The 19,494-nt window shown below is 37.2% G+C and overlaps 1 long non-coding RNA gene across 1 annotated transcript in view; it reads left to right on the top strand.

Annotated features, from left to right (window-relative positions):
- Positions 1-211: 211 nt before the first annotated feature.
- Positions 212-19,494, top strand: part of LOC137676732 (uncharacterized) — a 33,221-nt gene continuing 13,938 nt past the window's right edge. The window contains exon 1 of the long non-coding RNA XR_011050124.1: positions 212-815. This is a non-coding gene — a long non-coding RNA (uncharacterized lncRNA). The remainder of the gene's footprint in view (positions 816-19,494) is intronic.

Genomic DNA, 19,494 nt, shown 5'->3' with positions numbered 1-19,494 from the left:
ACCATTATCTGATCAGAGAAGCATGAAAACCACTTTATTGCTCACTTGATGGGTTTTTTTTCCTGTGCTAGGAGCCCTCTGCAGGAAGTGAAGCTGAATTTCACAAATCTTCCCTTTCTGACGTCTCCCGAATTTCTAGGAATGCCCCTTCCCTGTTACTATATTTGGCGGTAGTTTCTAGGAAAAAAAGCAATTTTCGGACGGTCTTGGACTCACCACACCTACTCTCGGAGGACTGTGAGCCCCGGGTCTCCTGGCACGGCCCCCGCGGAGTTGAGGAGCCCACGGCTCGGGCTCAGCAACTCCCGGCGCAGACTGCACGTCTTTGTAGCACTGTTGGAGGAATGAGCATGGAGAGGGAGTGGGAAGGCGAGAGGTGTCTTTGTGGCAACAATGAGTGAATCTTCTCTAGTTTTTTTCCTGGTGGCTGCTCTTTTTCCCCCCTCCTGCACTTTTTTTTTTTTCCCCTTTTTTAAAGGAAGAGGATCTTAAGAAAAAAAAAAAACCTTCTGGATTTTTTTTTTCCCCTCCGCTTCCCCCTCTCCCCCTCCCCTTCATGTGGCCTCTTGTTTAGCTTGTGGCGTGACCGTGATGAAGAAATGTTTCTGGGCGCCTGGCAGGGTGATCTTTTTATGTAATGAGTCAGGATTTTGCCAACGGAAGGAGCCGGCTCGGAGCGAGGACCGAAGGGCTGCCTGCTTTCGAGAACGGGAACCTGCCAGGCGAGCGGCACCCTCTCCTCGGGATCCCCGCTCGGTCCGGGCGTTCATCGATTCACGGCTCGCGGGGGGCACGGCCGGGGGGACTGACAAGCGGTAAGTTGCGCTCTCCTCCCGCGCCCCCCGCCATCGCGCTGCCTGCCCGCCCGCGGGGAGAAGCGTGGCCCCGCGCACGTCCCCGCTGCCTCCCTGCCTCCGCGGCCCGCAGGTGGGGCCGCCGCCCCGCGCCCCGCTCCGCCGCCGCGGGCAGCCGGGGGGCCGCGCCCTGCCGCGGGGATGGGGCGGCTCCGCGCCGCTCCGCGCCAGGCGGGCACCTGGGCGGGCGGGCGCCGGCCGAGCCCAGCGCGGCCGCGGAAAGGCGCCCGGCGCCGCCGGTGGGGCGGGGGCGGCCGCGGCGCGGGGCCGCGCATCCCCGGCCGCCTCCCGGCGCGGCGCCCACCTGCCGCAGGCCGCGGAGGGGGCGCAGCGGGCGGGAGGCCGGGGCCCGCCTCGGCCGGCGCCGCGCGGGGAGGGGGCGGTGTGCGGGCGCCCCCGGCAGCCACAGGTGTTCGCGCCTCCCGCTGCCCCAGCGCCGGCCCCGTCCCGGAGCCGAAACGCGGCTTTGGGGTCGACTTTCGCCGAACACGGGTAACTACAAGTAACCGTGATCGGTGTCGATACGTATCGTTTGATGAGCTCATGTGAATAACAGCAAGAAAAATCTCCTGAATCATCACAACCATAACTAAGTCAGTTAATTCCTCTTTCTACAGGCCATACATTTCATTTTAACATTTCTGCTTAGCCCGAATTTCCATCAACTTCTCTGCGTTTTCCTTTCAAGGGGTATTTGCTCATTATACAGCAGCTCAGCGAGGACAGCGTTCTTTGGCTGTGTATTTTGATTATCAAAAGCAGAATAAATGTAATAGTGGCTTTTCAAGCACAGTAACTATTTTCTTTTAAAGTAACTGACAGCATTTACCTACTTCAGTCATCCAAGTCTAAACTACCGTGCTTTTAAACTTGGACTTTATTTAGAAGTTCTGTTGGAATTATAAACTGAGGGTTTAGAAAATACGTTCCTTTTGTCTACCAATCTCCACTTTTCCTCTCATCTTTGAAAGAAGTTCTTAAGAAGCATTATGCTGAGGGTAGTAAGATTTAGGCGCACAGCTGAATACTTGAAACTACCAGTGTTAGTGGGAAGAGACCTAACTGTTTCAAGTAAAGTGAAAATATTTCCTAGTTTATTGTACCAACAACAAATTTAGAATAATGACAGACATCTCTCTGTAATGTGTCAACTGTATAGTCTGAAATCTGGTGAGACAGATAAAGAAGTAAGTTGTTACTCACTTTGAGAAGAAATCTTAATAGATATTTTGAGTGCTGGGTCTGATAAATAACTTACTCTGGGGGAGTTCCATGTCATTTTATAGACACTTATAGAAGGTGCCGCTTACCTACTTAATAAATAAATCATAAAATGTGAATAAAACCAGATAGTATCTGTTATCAATTCCAGCTGTCCAGAAAGTGAAGGAGTGTGTATTGTGACTTGGCTACAATATTCTCTTTTATTAGTCTGAAAATTACCCACTTTATAAGCAATGATTCTCTCAGTTGATTGGGCATATATTACAAAGATACTTTACTTACAAATTGAATCTCAGAAGGTTGTGGTTCCAGAGTCGGGGTTTTGGGGGCGAGATGAGCTTATGTTTTATCCAACTGGCCCACAAAGTCCCGCTTTTGGTGGTCACTTTGTTCTGCAAAAGAAACCAGTACATTATGGCTCTTACAGTGGACATTAAACTTAGTGGTAAACTACTGCTGCACATAGTAAAAGGCTACTATACACTAAATAAATAATAATATTCTAACGTTAACATCTTCAGCGTTAAAAAGTGGATAGAAAATACTATCATTCTGAAAGTTAGACATAAAAAGGTTTTCTAACTGTTGGCAGTGTTTTTCTCTTAAAAAGCCAGCAAAAGCCGAAGAAAAAGCTATGTTTCAAAGAGTGGTCATTCGATATAGGTGAATTGGGAGAAGAGGAAGTAAGTCCCTAGAAAAGACAGGCAGCTTAAACCTTGAAAACATCGTATGAGCACCGGTAACATTTGTCTTGTCAATCCCCTCCTCAGTTTTTTTTCTCACAAAGTGTTCAGTTTTAATGTATCTTTTCAGCTAGCTGTTTTTTTACATGTGTGTGTGTGTCTACATGTGTACAGTCTGCATCTATGAATCAATTTAAATATTACTAATTTTTGTACGGATAAAAGTTCTAGAATATATTTTTATAAGTAAGGCACTGTAAACCTGAGCTTGGTAGAGCTGTTTAAGTTCATGTTAGTATTTACATTCTGATATCAACATCCTAAAGAATCTAAGCATAATTTTTACTTAAAAATGATGTAGTTGTACCTTCCTCATGGGATTCTATGAAGTGTTGAAAATTTGTTAGTAGATAAGCTGAACTTTCTTGTGATTCTGAATATACTGTACATATATTTAAGACTGAATGAAACACATTACACTCACACAATATGATTTATACAATAGCTCATGTACACAGCACACGCACACAAAGTACATACAGGAGCATCCTCTCAGTTGGTGTAAATGTGTCTGTCATAGTTCTGACATTTTATGCCAGCTAATCACCTGCTTAAGTTACACATAAACATCTAGACATTCACATTGTGGTCACATTATCATTGCAGTCAGATTAATTTTAAGAGCTGACCTACTCAGACTGAATCAATTTGAGTATTTCAAAAAGGCCTGGAAATTCAGCTGAAGTTACACAGTGATACACTGTTAAAGCGAAGTTGTTGGTATGTGATATATCACATGACTTTATGCAGGATCTGTATATTCATGCAAATTGATATCAAGCTGAATTATCACGATTTTTCTATGGAATTCTGGTATTTTACATTTTATAGCAATATAATCACTACACATGTGAAATAGGACATATCCAAATCTCAGTGCAACAAATTCCTCACTTTAACGTTAAAGACTGAAATCTGATGTGGAAGAGCTTAGGTCAGAGTTGTGCTGCTAATATGCCTTTTAGCTACTATTTTGCATGAAATAATGCTCTTCAAAAGCAGCATTTATGAAAAGGTTAAATTTTCATGAATCAATTAAGCTACAAACTTAACTGTACAAATTTTTTATTTTTGAATTATAGTACTTAGTTTGGGAATACAGTCTAGACCTGTCCAACATTACAAGTTGTCAGATTTGGATTGGTTTATCTCCTGTGGTCTCTTCACTAGTATTCTGAGAACATAAGAGCAGAGAATCAGAGATTAGAAAGTGGATCCATGTGAGGATCTTGCTTTAAGGGAAAAGAGAAACAAACTTATATATCCGAACAGCAGCAAAGATCAACTCTGCTCTGCTGAAATACAGCAGTTGCTTCTCACCAACTATTACTTTAAAGCTCTTAAACCAAAACATGTAATTTTGTATAGCTACTTCCAGTAAGATGTGCTTTATGTACCGCACTTTAACCAGCTAGTTTTAGATTTTCTTTCAAATAGTTTCTATTTGATTCTCTATTAAAGATACATAAAATTCACATGAATTCCTTTTAGCGCCAATAACCTAGCTATAGAATTAATAAACTATTAAAATGATTAATGAGCAGTGTTAAAGAACAGTTACACTTCTGTAGGCCTTCCTCATACAAAACTTTTATTCACATTTTTCCCATTAGTAAGCTTACAGAAAGAGCTCCTGTTTGTCTCTAGTGTGCAGTAAAGCAGACTATTTTCTACTACTATGGATATCATGCATATATATTAAACTTTAAATGTATGTTCATTTTATATTTGTTACCCAAATTAATGATGATTAGACAAAACAGTGATAAATTCCCTAAATATCTGTGTTATAAAAATTTTATCTCTTTCCCTCACACTGGTTTTCCCACGAGGTTTCTGTGCAGCATGGGGTGGTGGCCTTAAGAGATAAGACTTGTGAAGTGCATTGCGTATCCTGAGCATTAATAATTAAATACCTGGGATCAGTCTATCTTGCTATTTGAAATGAAAAAAGAAATTTACAGAAGATAAAAAGTAGATAGTATGTTTGGAATAAAAATTAATTTTCCTTGAGATAAAAACTGTCATGAATTATTGAAAAAATCATATTTAGAAAGATCAACTCCAATTATTTATTGCATTTATAATTTATAAAATTGAAAGCCCTACTAGGTATGTTTCTATTTAAAATAAATTTTAAACTACATTTTTAGAATGACTTTTCTGCATTTTTAAGCAAACCTTTAAAAACAGCTTACAAACACTGAATCAGCAGAGGATTATCAAATGGCCCAATCTGTTTACTTTTGAAATTTTATTGAAAGCAGTGAAAAGATCAGGATCTCTACCAGAATCCAGTGGCATGGTCTGGGGAATGGTCTGTGGCTGGCATTTTCTGAAGCAGGGCCTCAACCTTTGACATCTCCTGACCTCATGTTGCAACAGAAAAGTTTTGTGACTCCCCTCTGATCTAGCCATAGAAAAAAAAGAGAGGGAGGTAGTGACCCCGAGTTTGGAAACTCATGACCTGGAACAACTAAAAATTTTGCCTTAGTAAAGGCTACAAAATCAGTCATCCCTTCCTATGAAGCTATCCAGAGTTTTTTTCAGGGCAAGAAAACAGACACCCCAAGGTATGATATTTAAATTGTGTCTTGTTCTTCACTCACTGTTACAACGTTACACATCAGCACTGCTTGCCTGTGTAAAACCTGGGCATCATGCCACAAAGAAAATACATGCGAACACACACCAGTATGTTCAGAACACATTTTTCAAAGGTATCACTCAAAAATCCCATTTTATTTGCCTTAAAAATCATATTTAGCAGGTTATGAAGCAAAACAATTTGTAAGTTTTTTTGATGGTTTTAAAATATTGGGGAAAAACCATTGCTATCACCCAGAAGCTGCACCTGTAGTGGAAGAAGTGGTAGAAAAGTGGTTGTATTACATGAACTGCCAAATCCACTTCAGACCGCGCAGCTTGAGACTATGAAGCCTGTGGTGAAATGAATGAATTTAAGGCACCGTTTGCCCTGTTCGCAGTGTACATCGGTTAATAATTACGCAAATCTCTTGTTGCAATGTCATACGCTTTTCTCAGTCAAACAATGCAAATGTGTAGGGAATTTGGTGAAGGTACAAACATGGAAAAAAGAAACAAAGAATCAGCTTTTTTTGCCTGTTGTCAAAATGCCCAAATAGTTTCTGTTTACAAGGTTTCAGTGCAAGGGCAATGTTTATGTAGGTGACGTGTGAATGGATAGGTGTTATTCAGCTTGTGGAATTTTTTCAGGACACTTCTACAACATGTACAGAATAAATAAAGATAATAGGAACAGAAATAAAACCACATCTATTACTGAGGTAACTTGCTTTGTGAGCTAGCCAAATATGACTACATGTTAGCAGTTGGTTTCAGAAGGTTACTACTGATTTCTGACTCCCTGTTGGATATAAGGCTCTTCAATTATCAACATTTTATTTTTCACATTGGAATCATAATTCTCTACAGATAGGCTCCATAGTTTTAAAATATATCTTTTTCCTTTTCCTGTTTGGAGCATACCTGCTCCTAGCTGAGCTCAAAAGAAGTCTTAAAAATAATGCATCGGTCCTATCTGATTACCTAATATACTGAATGCTTACATCGTCAATACACATCAATAGCTTTAAACAAAACTATTTCAATCTTTTCAGTTAATACTGCTGTAATATTTTAATTTAGCTGTTAATGAGGGAGGCTACAATTCACCAGTGAAATGTAATATTGATACATTTTTGCTATTTTAAGTATCTCAGCTTCAGTCAGACAGTCCAAATCCTTTTACTGGAATCATGACCTTTCTATATGAACTGATATAAAATAGTAGCTAGACACCAATTTTTTAAAGGAATAGCTTTTCTTTTGTTTTCTAGGTCAGGATAAGAATTAAAACAAGCAAAAAGACAAAACGTGTTCTGTCATCTACAACAAGGCACATATAAATGGTTTTAGCAAAGAGTGAGAAAAATCATTTCAGGATCTTTCAGGATTGGCCCACAAGGGTCAGTAAAAATAACTGAATGCAGTAATTTTACTGAAGGGGTATTTCTGTTTGTTACATATTGCTATTGTTAAAAGCGTCTATTAAAGTCAGCATAATCTAGATTTTTGCTTTGATGCTCCTGCTGTTTGTATAGAAGCTTTCTTTTGTAATAAAAGGCTTATTTCAAATAACACAAACTGCACACACCTCTGTCAGTAGGTGCCTGGATGCTGGTGTAAGTCAGCAGTATCTCCACTGAAATCACTGGACCTATATCAACAAAAAATACAAGTGAGATCACAGTAAAATTTCTGGAACCTGAGGAAAAAAATGGCTTCATTTTTTGTATTATAACATGAACAAAGAAAGAGCAAAGGTATTACACAGAACAGCATATTAAATAATGTATGAGGGATTGAGCATTGTTTTTTCAACAATATTATTATATTTTATATGTTATCCTACAAGAATCCATTGAAGAGTATGCTTGTTAGGTGCTATTTAGTATGGATTATTTTAAAAGAGTAACTTTTTATTAGGCATGTCAGCTGAATAGGCATAACTAAAAGTTCAAATGTGCTACCTGTTTTACTAAGGAGATTTATAAATATGGAGAATTCGGTCTTTACTAAATTGGGATTCCTCTTTGCATTTTTACTCTGAGTGGTCTTTCTGTATGTATGGAAAACTGCCCACATGGTTGGTTGGAAAACATTTTGAAATTCTTTAAAATGAAAGATGTTACATGATTTTATTATGTATCATTTTGTTCTATAAACTAACGTTCACGCTGTCACTGAAGTAAATCCTTTAAAATGAGAGATGCAGGTCAACTGTTAATGATGATTATTCTGGTTTATTTTTTGCTTTTTGTGAGCTGAAAGAACAAAAATTGTCCTGGATTGTCTGTGCTTTATGCATAATGTTTTTAGTTTCCCAGTAGTAATAGTATTTCTACGACAGCTACTTCAGAATTCACTTTGGTGAATGGACAGAACCATTTTATACATCCAAAGTAAATGAGTTAGAGGCTATTTGAAAAACTACAATTTTCCTATGCAGTGGACTAAGAGGAAATTATGAAATCCTGAAGTATTGTTGGAAAATTGTTCTAACTTTAAAAACTTTTCTTTATAGTTTCATTCTTGGTGTTCCACAGCATTCACCACTTCCTGCATGGCTCTTTACCGCAGGGAAAATGAGGGACTTTTGGGGGCAGATGTGTTTCCATTACACTATCATAATGCCCCTAAAAATCCTTATTGCTCTTGCAGTATTCTTCTGTGTGGCTGGGCCTGGTGTGAACTACTTGAAGACTTAGCTTATAAGTACAGCTTTTCTCTAAAAATACTTTAAAAAAACCACTGACTTTTACTTTGTTTATCTTATATTATTTTTAGTTGTGTTTACTGTTGCTTAAAATATAAATGGCAAGATATGCAACCACCTGTTGGTAAACAAATGTCATAAGTCATAAATCCAAGGGGCATGCCGATAACTGCATGGTATTATGCAGAGGAATGTATTTTGGCTTAGGAGTGAGAGTTTCACTCTTTTGGTATGATTAACTTGTTTTTAACATAAGAATTTAGTGTGTATATCTTTGAAAACATGACACAGATTTTGCAAGCTAATTTGAATGACTGCTATAGCGGACCTCACTTAGAATATTAACCACTTTTAAGAACATACGTCAGGCCATTTATCGAATGAATAGATCTGCCCAGTACTTTAAATTAAATGCATAAAAATATTCAAATCAAATTTTCATGAAGTCCCAAAACAGATTTGTGATTAAACCTAGAAAATGCATTGTGGGTTCTCAGCTATTCTGTGCTTATTCAACTCGAAAGGTCTTTGTGTGGACATACCTTTTGCTGGGGCTTTTGAGGAAGGAGGGATGGCACAGTCCATTGGGAATGCAGTCGTGCTGTAAGGTTCCTCTCTCTACCACTCCAGGTGAGGGTCAGAGATCTCCAGGATGGGAGTGCCCACACTTAGACTCTCAGGCACAGTTTATTCCTACTAGGTGGCAGATTCCCCTGAAGTCTGCAGATTTCCACAGTTCTTGAAGAAAAAGGCAGAACATATAAATGTAAACATGGTTAGTTTTTGTCTGAGTATTGCAGCGCAATATATCATCAGTTTGACACGTGCAGTGCTAGTAACATTTATTTCAGTAGCTATGTGTAGGACAGTACTGTAACTGGTTTGTGTTAAATGTACTCTTGACTTCACTGACTAGCTTAAAACAAATAATAGATATATGGCGTCATGTCGTCCCTCTGACAGTGTCTAATATCTTTAAATAGCCTTCAAAATATTTGGTGACATAGGAAGGAAGCTAGCTGGGTAGATTCTTTCCCCTTCAGCCCTTTTATACTGAAGTTTAATCCCCAAAAATGCTCTTCTTCATCCTGCTAAAGGAGTGTTTCTCATTTCTCAGACAGGAAAATCTTACAGGTTAAGTCATGTCCTATAGGTCACAAAGCAAGCTTACTGTTATGACTGGAACCCAGAATTTTTGATGCCCAGATAAATACCACAATAACAAGAAAATTACTTTCTAGAAGGACAGAATGAGCCACGTTGCACAAAATTATATTTACAGGTCAAAACACACTGGCATATGCATTTCAACCTACAACATTTCAACATGCAACAGCATTTCAAATGTATGTATAGACAGAAAGCAGTAGAAAAACTAGTCATTATATTAATTCTAAATTTTCATAGCAATATTTCAGTGTTTCTATTTGGGCTACTGATCGCAAGATGATTCCCAGCACCTTCTGACATAACTGAAAGCTGGTGTAACACAGACTGGCTCAAGACTTATGCAGCCTTTAAAATTATAAAAGTTACTTACCAGGTATTCAATTAATTGAATTATTAATGTTATTAGTAAAGTTTTTTTGCTATCTGTGTGCATGTTTAGCGAACTTTTTATTTCTATGTAACACTCCTAGCTAAAGAGTCTGCATCTAATTGAAAATGTTTAAAAAAAAAAAAAAGTGCGAGACCGCACATATTCTATGGAGTTCTGTAATATTAGGGATCAGTGAAGGGAGTACTCCCAGAGCTATAAATGGTATCACCTTTATATAGAAGACACTGCTAATATGAACAGAGTGGAATTTTAATTACTTTTAAAAGAAGTCTTTTGGGGGCTATGCTAGTCACAACACTATGTAAAGAATACTGTGATAGATTTGAGCATTAAAACTGATCTGATTTTGTATTTGTCCTATGTTACAATCTTGTCTTAGATGTAATCTTTCAAGGATATCAGAATTTATTTTTTTTTCCTAATGTAAGCAATCTTTCATAAAATTTCTGCATGTATAACTTGCAGATCTCAACAGCTGATTCTTACCTACATACCTACTTATATACATACAGGCTGTAGCAAAAGTCAGATTCCCTCTGAACATGTGCTCTGTAACTATGTAAAAATATGTTTCTCATATGGCACTGCTATCAAGAAAAACATTTGCTTAGGCCTAGCAATCCTGAGATTAAATTCAAGGAATTTGTATCTAATAGGAATCACCTGACATACAATTGTAATTTTTTTTTACACATTTTTATCACTGAATAATAAGTATTAGAAAATGAGAGCCAAGCACATGGTTTGAAATGTGTACTTCAAATGCTTGCTTAAAATTGTTTATTTTAAGTATTTAAATTATTTAGGTTTGAAATATTATGTCACAAAAACCTCTGCATCTGATACAGCCTCAGAGGAAGGACTGCAAAACTCATCTCTAAAACTGTCCACTGAAGCTAAAAGCACTTTGTGAATAGGCTGTGAGTAAGTTTCAGTATTAAATATTTCGTAAAAGATAATTTTGCTGTCTGGTTGTTTTTTAAATATGAGCAAAGCAAAGATTTCTATTAGCCTCTTCTTAGGGATTTCGATTATAGGACCAAGAGTCATTAACATGAACCAACAAATTCACAGTGTTGTGCTAAAAGTTAGAACAGTAGCAACTAGGTAATATTTTTCAAATGGAATTTCCACAGTGGAAAAGATATTAAATGTTTGTTATGTGCCAGGAAATGAGTAATATGAGAATACTTTCGTTCTTTTACAAAATGGAAGAGCATTAACAGCATTTTAGGTTTTTTATTATGTAATACAAAGTTTTTGTGATTACCAACAGTCTCATAATAGATAAACAAAAATAGCAGAAAAGACATGCAGTTATTAAATAGGCGGAATAAGATAAACCAGTCTCATTTATGTATTGAATAAGCCCATTATTATCTCAAGTTTTGAACGTTACCTCAACTGTAGTCAGTATGTAGACTGACTATTTAAAATGTTATTCAGAATACAGAACTTGGCTCATCCATTTTAATAATATTTATTTATTTACTATGTTATTGGACTTCTGATACATTAGATCCAGTTTCTTACTGAATTAAGATAGCATCAATTCTGCTTCAGTCAGTACTGAGGGGATACCAGTGCTGCTCCCTGTATGCACGTGCCTACGTAAATAACAGAATCGGAGTCTGAATGCAGGAAGCAGTACTGTACCTGTGTCACAATGAAGCTGTTCAGAAAAGCTCAGATAAGCCAGCTAGTTTCACACACTGTTAGAGAAGGATGTGGGAAAGGAATGATTGTAAATTAATAAAGTTCATTAAAAGAAATCACACATTTAATAATAGTGCTTTCATCAAGATAATATGACCTATTTTACACTTAAGCAATTAAAACATAAGCTGAAATATTTGGAGATGATTAACTTATCCAGTAGTTAGACTTGACAGGTGATATTACTCAATAAATAATCTACTGAGTGACTGGAATTCTTAACCAAAATGATTTTTTGTTGACTTCTGGGTTGTTGGGGATTTTTAAAGAAAAATCTGTTTACAAATATGCTTTACCTTTCCAATGCCAAATTACATTTTGTACATACCTTTAAAAGAGAAATCTACAGCCTTGCTATGACTGCTGTCTGAGGCTTTCGGATATCTCAATGGTGAGAACAGCATAAGTATCTAACTAAATTGCAGCAGGTTAATTTTGTATTGGAGGAAGCACTAAGGTATTCATATATAAAGCCAGGGAATCTGTGCTAGTCATTTTTGGAGTTCTGAACTAATCCATAACAAAATTATCCCATGACTGGAGCTGGCAGTAAGGAGAACTGAGTGTGTCCAGAAGATCGATTGCAGTTTGGGTCAAACCTAAACTCTGTGATATAATCTGGACTCATATTCAAATAGTCTAGATTCAATATCTTGATAATTCATATAAAATAATCTTATCTTATAAATTTATTCTAATTTGTACCAGAATTTCACAATAATACTCTTTTAAAACTCTGGGTATGTCTAAAATCAAAAAGGAAAATAAACCCCTTCTTAGAACACATCTGAAATTAAAATTGTGGAGTTTTGGTTTCAGTCTGATCATTAGGAGATGAATGTTTCAAATTCAAGAGGTTCCAGATTCAAGGTCTGGGCCCTGATTTGCCCTCTAGCCAGGCACAGGAAGGTGCAAAATGCCTTCACTGGAACCTAAGCAAGGTAAGGTACTGCATGCACTTCATCTATCAGAGGGAGCAGTACAGCTACCAGCTAATTTCAGAATGCATTTTAATCTGGAATAGTGGGCCAGGGCAAGTCAGCTCTGGCCTTAAACTTAGTATCTTTCTGTACCACCCCTATTCCTATCTCCTCCTTTGCAGATTATCCACTTAATAAACAGAAAGTTCCAAGAAGTCAAAAAAACCTCCAAACCAGAGGTTAACTCCTTTTTGAGACTCTCCTGCCAGAAAGTAAAGACTGAGCCACAGCTGCAATTTCCTGATAACGTACCTCTTGCTAACATCCCAGTATGGGGTGTGTGAGTCGAAAAATTACATCAATTAGTCAATTCAAGCCTCTTGATTATCTCACAAAGAAGGACACTCCTTGCATCATGTCCTGCAACAGAGACATGCACCTAGTGTGGCAGGTTGTAGAATAAAAGCAGGGGGTCGTACAACACATTGGTGCATGTGGTGGAAGGAGACTGCAGTGCAAAGCTGGAGCTGGGGGAAGGTGCCTTCTGGCAGGACCCTGTGAGCATGGTGGGAGGCTGGAAGACAGCAGTCCTCTGCCTGCAGGGCAACGCCGTGGCTCTGTCCTTTGTGCTGCACGCACGAGGTGGGACTGGTCAGCCAGCACATCACACTTGACCTTTATTATTGCTATTTTGTGTGTCTGGTTTTGTTGACTTTTTCTCAGACGTCACCCACAAGATAGCAAGAAATGGTGAACTCCTGCATTATGAGTTTCATCTCACCTAACTCCCTAAGAAAATTTCCTTTACTGTTGTTAATAACAGGATTGAAAAACAGCCTACAGCCCTGATGCTGCATAACAGACAAACTGTTTAGCTACACAGTTTTAACTGATTTCACTAGGAATTAATATGAGCAGAGCAATATACTTGAACACCAAATTCTGCAGAGTATATGACAATGCCTGTAATAGCAAGTTTATCTTATTCCACAGAAAAGTTAACATTTCTAATGAATATTGGATGGTATTAATGTTATATATATTATATATTCCAAGGACATATTCTCACCTTTTATTTATATCACAGAGAGCAGAAAAACGTATTTTCCCATTCTACCTACCTAACACTTAGAAACACTTCTGTATTTTGTGCTCCTGTACCAGAATACGGCAGTGTTACAGCAGTAACACATGGAGTTTTAAACATATTTGGGAAATAGGGACTTTGTTTCCGTTCTGTCATTCTACATCTCCCAGATCCTGATGCATGTGTTTAACACTCAGGTGTTAAAAGCTTTGAAAGAACAAATAATAGTTTTAAGGTGCTGTACCTTATTTTGGAGCATTTTTTGTACTTCAGGCTGTACATAATTATTACCTATCTTTAGCATTAGGAATATAGAAAATATTGTGCTGAGAAAAGGCATGGGAACAAAAAATTAAAACAGAGCAAACCAAAGTCTCTTTAGACTGCAGGCCACTTGCCAGCTTCTTCTCACAGGAACTTTCAGTTCTGCGCTTGTTTTGAGTGTAGCAAAGAGATAAACATTTTCTTGTTGCAAGTTAACAAACACTGCCAGGCGTGACAAGTTGATAAGCAGTATCAAGAGTTTTATCAGGAGTTTATTAGTTCATTTGAACAAGATAGAAATGTGCTGGAAAGTTCTGAAGTGCAGCTGAAAAATGAAAAATAATTGGTCAATGCCCAAACTGTTCTGCTGAAAAAAGGTTTTCTATTCTTAGTAACTGGAGATTTCACCACTATAGACAACTTTTCTTTCTGTTTGTGGTAAATTCCTCAACGTATCTGCCTCCTTTGTATACCTTACACCACTGTGTCGTGGTTCTGTATTTTCAGGTAGTACAAATATAGGAGTCTAAATTCTACACTGATAAACTTAAGAAACTATGCTAAAGTCATGGCGTAATAGGCAGAATTTGACTTAGTGACTTCATTAGATTAAAAATAAGCTTTTTCTGCTGTGTATCTTTTCACTTTAACTGTGGATGTTAGGATCTTGTTTCCATGTTTTTGCCTTTTGTAATTACTGAAAATTAAATGCTGTATATTTAGGTCTGGTACAAAATAGGTGCTATGATGGGTTCTGCTGTACACCTCTATATAGCACTCCTTAAATTCTTGCCTAATTATTTTTGTGATGTAGGCCTATATGCCTTAGAACAAATTTGTAGTGTTTGACTCTTGATATTGTCACCAAACCTGTATTTAAGCTAAGATCTGCCAAAGTAAATATTAAAAATCCTGCTGTATATATCCCAAATGTCACTTTTAGTTACTTTTTTGGTATGCAGCATAATATAAACAAGGAGGAACAAAAAGATAATGCAAAAATTGGCAAAAATTGGAGGTGAGTATATTAATCACAGATGATATAAATATAAGGAAAAAGGTCTTCTTCGTGGGTTGCAGGAAGAGACTTTTATCCTAGACTCTAATGACTTTTTTGTATAATTTATTTTATCGAACAACTATTTTAGAAAAGTTTTAATTTTTTTCTTACAAAAGTATCCATACTATTTTTAGAGTCCTTTTGCCCACTAAGACAAGCTTTTAAGCACCATTGACGTTTGTGGTATGCCAATTTTTATGGCTCTGGAGAAATAACAATAATACACTGTTGAGAAAATTGTGACACATTTTGCCCAGAAAGTGTTGTTACACTGTCAAAGAAATATGAAGATCTTATTTTAATATCCTGTCTCACAATATGGGGTAAAATGGACAAGAAAATTAGGATGGGTAGATGAAATGTATACTTCAGCAAGATGTGATCAGTAACCAGAGGGCTAATATTTTCAGTTATTTGCAAGACTTCAATGATTCCCAGATGCCTGAAGTAGGGCAAGGATGAAGACTAGGGATTTCTTCTGGATTTGATGGTTGCTTGGCACTGTGGAATGTAGATACCTTTGCCCATTTGTATGAGAATTGTGTCCTTTGCCTTGGTTTCCTGCTGGGAGTTCACAACTGAATACATAGAGAGTCTTTCATGACTTCCTTCCTCCTTTATTTAGTGCACGCACGCAGGAGATGCATGTGCAGGATGTTTATTGAAAAGAATAAAAATGTTTTACTCTTCCAGCAACTAAATGCTCATGAGAGAGTGTCACACATATATGGATATTTGGTGAAAGCAAACACGCTCCTCTCTGTCTTGAAGGAGAAAGAGCAAAGGCTTTTTTCCCTCTGTATTCTCAGACACTGAATAACGTTCTGTTGCAAGACAGAAATTGTTTGTGTGCAGATGCCTGGCTTCCTTGAAAACATAAACAGTTTTCTTGGTAGCATATTTATTCACCATATTAATATTAGTCAACTAGGGGTTATTATTTTTCAAATTGAACACTCTTAGGCTAATAGCACAGAAGTATTGCTATTGGCATGCTAGATATTTTCAATTAATTAAGTTAATAAGTTCATTAATTTAATAAATTAATAATTTTCAATTACTGAAGTTAATTTCTTTAATTGCTTATCCTGGTTTCTTCTGATTCTCAAATCTAGAATATTAAAACTTAAGCAACAGACCAGACACTGACATGTAGATATAAATTCAAGTACACAATATGGCCTTCACAAAACAGCGCACTGAAATTAGATGTCTCTTGATACAGGAGATAGTTCACTATTAAGCAACTGGGGCTAACGGTAGCTCTAAAAGATTCAGAATGTGAGCAATCTAGTAAGACAGCCTGTAAGGTGTAAATTTCAATTTAAGTCTTCTGTGAGGTCAATAGCTTTTTGCAGTGCAATGAGATTCCTCCAAAGTGTCTAATATTTCATGGCAGCAGACCTCTAAATTGTGATAATCATCAGATAATCTGTTTTGTGATAATCTATATTGTGATAATCAGCAGATAACCCATGTTATGAAACTACTGTACCTTCACTGTGGCATGAAGAAAGCAGGATGCTAACGGATCATCATTTCACAGGCTTTTTAGCTCTGGATCAAGGGAGCTCATGTAGGTCTGTAATATAAATAATAACCTGTGAGAATGCAGAAGCAAAGAAGAAATGTGCCAGTTTAGCCAACTGGCTGCCTACAGGAACAACACACTGCTTAAAGAATAAATTGTCTTTCAGCTTCGCACCAACAACTTTGCTGCAGGTATTTGAGATAAATAGATCCCATATGGCAAGCACAGACCCACGAGACACAGATAGCATTTCTCTTCTGAGGTCCAAGAATATTTTTTCTTAGTTTGTGCAAAAACCCAAATGGCCATAAGGAGCTAATAAATCTAAGTTAAAATTGAAGAGAATATTGTTTGCTAACATTTGTCTTATATTGGGTCTGACAGATTTAATGTTTAGGGTAGAATAAAGTTCATATATCATAACAGGCCACTGATACAGCACTTCAGACTCATTATCCTGCCTAAAGGAGATTTCAGTTTTATTTTTTGTCATCAGGTTATATTAGGTTAGGTTAGGTCTCCCAAAACAAGTATCATCTTTCAAGAAGGAAGACTGATTTAGACACAAAATCTGACCTGAATGATCTTAAATGTCTTGTTCAATTTTAGAGTAATGAAATGAGACCTTAATGGGGAACTTGTTACTTGTTCTGTTACCCTGATTTACTAAGTCTAGAAAAAAACCCAAGAATCACATGGTAGCTGGTATACATCAGCATGAAGTCGAGTAGTATTATGCCAGTTCATATCAATTGAAGTTTTGGCTCTGATTGTCTTGGACCCTAGAAAACACCTTAGCACAATTTAGAGGCAAATCTCCCTTCCAAAGAAATGTATCAACAAGCCAGTTCTGGAATATCTGATATAGCTAAATCTAGATCTGTTAGGACCTCTTCCAGAAATAGTAAAGGGAATGGACACAGAATTATATCTGCATATTAGCTTTATGTTGAAATATAAGGCAGCAGGAATGTAGCTAGAAAATATTTTATATTAACTGAGAGATATTTGGATTTAGCCAGATATGTAATGTTTGAATGTAGGATTTATTTAAAACTAAGTTGACTTTTTCTGAAAATAATATAGTTAGTGAATGTTTGTTAAAATCTTTTCCTTACCTAAGGATTTATATACCCTGTTCCCAATGCTGACATGATTTGTAGTTATTATCTTTTATTTTAAAAAAAAGTTCAGTCTTTTAAAATATTTGAGGCATATTATAGGTAGGTTCTTTGGTCTTATCAAATCTAAATTGTGCGGTTACATCCAAGTCTTTTTACACAAGAATGTAAATTCACTACTAATACAGAATGAATAGCAAAATATTCAGAAACAGGACTTCAAAAAAAAAAAAGCTAAAGCAGTCTTGTATTTGCCTCCCTTTAATATTCAACATAATTCTGAAAGGTTATATCAATAATGATTTTAATGCATTTAAGACAACATGCTGTTGTCTCATTTTCATTTTGTCATTGGATCTAGTATTTTTATAATACCTACCAGTTCAAGTAGTAATAATGAGCTTGCGGTGTCCATTGGTGAAGGTGACCACAAGAACTTGGGGAGGGGGTGAAGAATGACTAATTGGCTGAAATGACTCTATGTTTTTCAGGAAAACACTCTTGCATGAGACACCTGTTGGCAAAATGGAAATTATGTAACTGTTCCTACTCCATCTGCATCTTTTTAAATTATTAAATTAAATACATGAATGAAGAAAAATCAACTATTTTATCTGTAAATGTATAAATACATGTAAAAATTTGCTTTCACAAGTTATTTTATTTCTATATGCAGTCAAATTCATAATTATTCTTCTATAGTCTTCCTTTTGTTTTTTGGATTCTTTCATACTAACAGAAAAGACATATAACAATAGCAAAATACCAGTAGGGATTTGCATAATGCCAAATTATATTGCATCTCAATGCACAATAGACTCTGTAAAATTTCATAGTACAGCGCATTGTATTGAATATTGCAAGATATGTTTAAATGTCCAAAAGATTCCTAATTACCCATATATATGCATGCAGAAATTATTTTCAGATACCATAAAAATTATTGTCTCTACAATGGAAGAAAATTTCACATTCTGTTTTCAAATTCTTGTAACTTTTCACACACCTGCCATCCCAGTACTTCACAAAACTTTTTGAAAACTTAATTTTAGAGAAGCAAAGCTCTGGAAACTTGTCAGGGAGGCAAGCGAAAGAAAGCATATGCGTATAGAAGCAAACAATGGTGTACATTCATATATCATCACAAATTCTTGGAGAATTACAGTGCATGGAGAATAACAACAATTAAGAATTGCATTTCTTCATTTCTAAGTTCTCTGAGAATATCCAGTGTTCTTCAGGCATGCGCCATGTTCATGTTGTTCTAACAGGTCATTTAATTGGCAAAGTGAGTGTGTATCTCCCAAAGCAATCAGCCATATTTGTATTTTGTCAATACAATCATAACTTTAGAGGGTAGATTTAGATTAGACCTTAGGAAGAAATTCTTTACTGTGAGGGTGGTGAGACAGTGGAACAGGTTGCCCAGAGAAGCTGTGGATGCCCCCTCCCTGGCAGTGTTTAAGGCAAGATTGGATGAGGCTTTAAGCAACCTGGTCTAGAGGAAAGGCGTCCCTGCCTGTGGCAGGGGGGGTTGGAACTAGATGATCTTTAAGGTCCCTTCCAACCCAAACCATTCTATGATTCTATGAACTTGAAATGTATTAGAAACTGCAATATCATAGGCGTGACTGCACAAGTAAGTTAATAAGAGCTTTGCTTCAGAATTGAGAGTAGCTCAAAATTAAGGTCTGAATGTGTGTGACATATCACTGTAGATACCACCTTTGAGAAATCATCTCTCTCTTCTACTCACACATTACTGCAGAAGTGATCTACAAAGGCACTTCATGGACCCCTTCATTTAAAACAACAGGCCAGCAGTATTTCTCCTGGAGGACTCATCTTGGGAACATGCCCTGATTCTGAAACACCTAATTTCAGAATGTTTTGTAGGGAATTGTGTTTATTTGGATTTCTGTTGCCAAGTGCTAGAGGTGGAGAAACTGTTCCGCAGTAATGGCTCACAGGTAGTGCACCAGGGGTACTGCACCAGAAATTCATCTTAGTGAGCTCTGGTGTTTATCTCTGCTTAAAGAGATATGCGCCTAGTCTGCTCTTGCTGTAATGTATTCCAGTACTGATAGTAATTACGTAGAGTTTCCTTCTGAATT

The sequence above is a fragment of the Nyctibius grandis genome, chromosome Z (assembly GCF_013368605.1).
Source record: "Nyctibius grandis isolate bNycGra1 chromosome Z, bNycGra1.pri, whole genome shotgun sequence".
Classification (NCBI taxonomy): domain Eukaryota; kingdom Metazoa; phylum Chordata; class Aves; order Nyctibiiformes; family Nyctibiidae; genus Nyctibius; species Nyctibius grandis.
The sequence above is the reverse complement of the archived record's forward strand: the minus strand, read 5'-3'. Positions and strand labels throughout refer to the sequence as shown.